Genomic DNA, 5024 nt, shown 5'->3' on the forward strand with positions numbered 1-5024 from the left:
GGCGCCCATGGCCGAGCTGCGGCGGCACGGGGCGCAGGCGCCTGCTCTGCGGAGGAGGCGCAGAGCGGCCACCCACATGTTGCTGGTGCCGCCTGAACAGTCGGACCTCGCGTCGTGTCGCCTCGCCCGCCCCCTTTGGCTGCGGCTTGTTCCGGCAGCGGCTCCTCCCGTCCCCTAACGCCCGTCTCGCGCTGCTCTGACGTGCCTCCGGGCCAAGGCCTGCAGCTCCTTCCTGGCAACCGCCGCTCCCCGCTTGCAAGCTGGGGCAGCTGGAGCTCGCTCGCTCCCGGCCATGTTCTGCTCCGCTCACCTCGCCCCTTGTTGTCTCTGCTTCAGCAACTGCTACGTTTTTATTCCTCAACTGTTGTTTCTTACTTTGCATTTTCAGTACCTGTATCTTAAGCAGGTCATCCAGCCCTTGGTGACACCTGTTACACTCCCAAGGTCCTTTGCTTGGTCTCAGCTTGACTATAGCTTAGCATGACTACGGCCTAACGTACCCAAAGCTCCTGCACGTAGCAGCCATGGCAGCTCCAGCCACCCGTGGCATTGGGTCTGTGGCGGGGCAGCACTGGGAGCAGTGTGGACAGCCTTTGCAGAGCTGTTTTGCCAAGTCTCACAAGAAAAAAATGCAGCGCCACGTTTAAAATAAGGCTGACTGTAGCAGGGCCCTGCCCTGTTACTAGGGGCTTGGGGGAGTCTGAACAGCCCTACACCCCAGAAGCACCTCTGCACACCCAGCCCAGACTTGCAAGAATTCGCTGGAGGCTGAGGAGCCAGGTCCTGGGGGGTAGCGAGTCCTGCAGCAAGGGAGCTGACAGGTGTGAGGAGTGAGAGAGGATTAGCCGCTGTGAGCCCAGAGTGAGAAGGATAAAAGACACTGAAAGCAGCCTCAAGGGGCTGCACCTGGCCCAGGAAGCAGGCTGCCTGGAGTTGTCTGGGTGTTAAACAGCCACCAGGAGAGCCTAGAGCAGGGCTCTTCTCTGCTTGCTTGCTTGATCATTTGCCTCCTGGTATTATCCACTAGCCAGGCTGCAGCAGAGGCAAGGGCCCTGAACAGTGGGTCCTTGGCCAAAGCCAGCAGCAAAAGTAAAACTAGTCAGCTCCACTAGCTTGACCAAACACCCTGCTGTGATCTGCCCATAGCAGCCTACACCAAACCATTTCAAAGAGAGGGGAGTAGGGAAGACCTCCATATACAAGCTCCATATTTTTTTAGCAGTTCTAGTTTTGCTGCATATAATATTTAGATAAATATGTGTGTACTTACATTATTTAAAAAAGGCCATCTTTGCGCTCTCTGCCCTCCACAGTCTCTGTTGCCATCAGATACATTCCTGTGTTGAACTGTTGGACCGTATCCCAGCTTGGGACAAAATTCTTGTAGCAAATCCTGTCTTCGTAACTGGGATGTGGAGGCTGTAGATATCAGCCCTGCCCTGGCTCCTTGCAGTGGTGACAGCATGGTCCCGAGTTGGGGCACAGCCATGATCTGCTGCCTGCACACCCCTGCCTAGAGCATGCGAGCTGCAGATCACGGCTCTGCCCCAGTTCCAGACCACGCTGTCACCACCACAATCCCAGCCTGACCCCAGAGGAGCTCCCCGCCCTGCCGTGCTCCCTGCCAGTGCTGCTGGTGCCAGTCTGCGCAAAAACCCTGGCCCTGCACTATCAGCACGGCTGTTGCTGGGGTGTCCATGGAAGCTGGCCTCAGCCACATACAAAATAAGCAAACTCCAAATAAAACAAGCCCCAAAAACTGCAATACGTGACTCTCAAAAAATATGAGCAACTTTTAAAAAAACACAAGCCCAATTCTGCTTGTTATAAAGAGACTTGGCAACAGCATGTCTGGGCCTTCTAGCTCCCCAGGGGCCAGCCCCGTGACTCTCCCATGGCACAGGAGGCTGCTCAGAGCAGGGATGTTCTCCATCCCCCAGGCCATGGGCGGCACCTCCCCAGTGTGCTCTCCAGTGACTTTCTCCACCAAGACAGTCAGTGCCATGGTTCTGTCAGGGCTCCTCTCGTTATTTTAGAGCCAAATCCTTGGCAAAAACTGACCCTGCAAGAGTTAAATGTGGCTCTGTATCCTGACTGCTTTGTGCATGAATAAGAGGGCTAATCCTCTGCCATAATTCTACCCTCCCCACCCCTTTCCCAGCTTCAAGCTGTGAATCTGCCTGGTCCTACATACAATTCATGGTTGAAGAAACAGAAGATTATGCAATGACCCAGACAAAACACTAGCTTTCTTTACAGGAAGGTTGCTATGAAATTCATGTCATGAAAATCCTCCCTTTGCTGTACGCCTGCTTGTTTCCTAAATGTCACTTTATTTAAGATTCGCCCTTCAACTACAAATGAAGGCACTGAAGACTTTTTGGTAGTAAAGGAGAATTATGGTATGATCCATCCAAAGGTTTATGGCATTATTTATTTCAGTGATTCTCAACCAATCTGCCCTGCAATCTTTTTATGGGTGCTCCTGGGTGTCTCACAATGTTGGCATGGTTAGGCATGCAAACATGATTCAACAACCTAGAGATTTCAAACAGGGAGTCATGATGTTAAAAACATTCTGACCTGTTGTGGTCTTTCTGAGCTCTTTGCAACAGAAACATTGCTCTATTATTTTCCTATAGTCAAAAAATGAGTGGGAGCTGGCAGTTTCGGAGGAGTGCTTTGAATCTATGAATGGGTGCCTTGAGCCTAACAAGGTGTGCCTTGAGTCTAAAAACACTGAGAACCACTGACATAGTTCATGTATGGCCTGGAGCGCACACTATCACGTGTATAAACAAGAAAGAACATGGGTTAAGAAACAATAGGGTTACCATATGTCCAGGTTTTCCCAAACAAGTCTTTGTTTTGGATCCTTCAATCTCCATCTAGGCAGGTTTTTTTTTTAAATATGATCAAATGTCCACGATTTTGGTCAGCTCAGCTTTGAAGTTTTTCCTGGCTTGCCCTAGCAAGCAGCTGCTTGGGGCTGGAGGGAACGAGAGGGAGGGGAGGGGGACAACACGTGTGTGTAGGTTGCACACGCATGTGGCCGGCATGCAGCCAGGCAGGGTGGTGGGAGCAGTGGATGGGGGTGGGGGGTCCCTTTGGGGGCAGTGGGGAGCTGTGTGGCCAAGTCAGCAGCACTGGGGCTGGTGCCTGTGCTTGCAGGGATGGGGCATCCAGGAGACACTGCAGGGCTGCGGGGAGCAGGGGGCTGCAGGTTGGGAGTGAGGTGCACCAGCAGGGCTGGGGGGCTGTGGCTTGAGAGTGAGGGGCATGAGGGGGTGGGGGACTGTAGGTTGTGAGTGAGGGGCACAAGCATGGCTTGGGGAGCAGGGTACTGGTAGAGCCAATGGTCTGTGGGTCAGGAGTGAGGGGGCAACAGCAGGGCTGCAGGGGCTATAGCTTGGGAGTGAGGGGCAATGCAATGGGCAGGGACAGGGCACTGACATATCGCTGCCCTCCACAATCATATACCACCCCTTACCCTGTGCAACAGGTGTCTTCTTTTTTGGAACTGGACATATGGTAACCCTAAGAAACAAGCTTTCCAAAATGAAAAGATTCAAAGTAACTGGCACTCACAAATATTTAAAGATAAGGACAGTATTCTGCAATTCTACCACCTAGTCTTGAACTCCCACGTCCAGGCAAACACACTTTAACTTGACTATCTTCTAGTCCAACAGAATCATGGGTATCTCCTGTTGGCTAGTGTTTGCATATGCACAGTGAGGATGGAAGTGGCACGCTGGGAGGGTGGGTCAGAAGGGCAGAAGGTTCCAGCGATGGTAAACTTTTGAACTGTCCTGGCGGTACCTGAAGGTGCAGGGCTAATTTGTAGCACACCTGACAAAAAGAATGACCCCCAGTTCTCTAGAAGAAGCAAAACCTTCTAGTGGCCTCTGCTTAATCTGCAGCATGGGCAGGGGCTGTCTGGCCATAGGGGAGCTTTGAGGGCAGAGGTGCTCCAAGTTCAGCTGGCAGAGCCTCAGCTTCCAAAGCTTCCCTATAGAAGAACTCTCCTCTCTGTCCTCATCTGTGCTGTCAAATGCTGCTCCTGCCAGAGGTTTGCTGGCAGAAATTGGAGATCCTCCAGACTTGAAGGTCCCTTGGGCAAGCAGCACTCTCCCCCCTGTTCCTGGGATCACAGGATTAGGCAACCACAGGGTATGTCAGCCAGTTTTCCAGTTACCAAACAAGTCACCTTCACATGGCTCAGATTGCACATCAGTTCCCACACTGGGGCAAATACTGTTTTGGTAGAAAAGACTTTACTTACCAAAGGACTTAACAAGCACAACATCTCTGTAGGCTGAGTGCATGGCTGCCTTGACCTGAGGAGGTGCCATGGCATCTGGAGAAGGTGGTGCTGGGTCTGAGGGGTTGCCATCAGCCCCTTGTGCAGTGAACGCAGCCTCAGGTCATTCCTGAGGGACAGTGGTGCAGCATCTCCAGCCTGGAAGGTTGCTGTTGTAGCTCTAACACTCCCCCTGGGATCCCCGCTGCACTGCCCTGCTGTGAAGAACTGCACTTCTAACATATTCATGTAGAAGCCAATTGGAGCCAATGCTTGTGCTGTGCAAAGGTATTGAGTACATATGCCATGCTACTCAATGCTGCATGAAGCTGAGCTCTCTCAGACTACTTGGTTCACAATGATTTCAGAATACATTTCCTCTTGGATCCACCATGTATGGCCTTTCCCATCAGGTCACTTCATGCTTGTCTTATTATGTGACCTTCTCATGTCAGTTGTCTCCTGAAGTCTCCCCTTTACTCTCTGCTTAGGGCTGGGAACAGACATTCAAAAAGCTTGAGCCACAACTGATTCACTCTATGCAGGTTAATCTAAGCTGTGCAGTTTAACTTGATTAATAACTGTACAGACATGCTCTGTTAAACCAGGAAATGCAGGCACATGTCTGCAGTGGCTCAAGCCAGATGCTGGGGAGCACTAGAGCATAGGAGATGTGTAAGGGGGTCCCTGAGATTGGCCCTTGGTGGCTGGAGAGTGGGGG

This window comes from Gavialis gangeticus, unplaced genomic scaffold (genome assembly GCF_001723915.1).
Source record: "Gavialis gangeticus isolate Ggan-Ray unplaced genomic scaffold, GavGan_comp1, whole genome shotgun sequence".
Taxonomy (NCBI): Eukaryota; Metazoa; Chordata; order Crocodylia; family Gavialidae; genus Gavialis; species Gavialis gangeticus.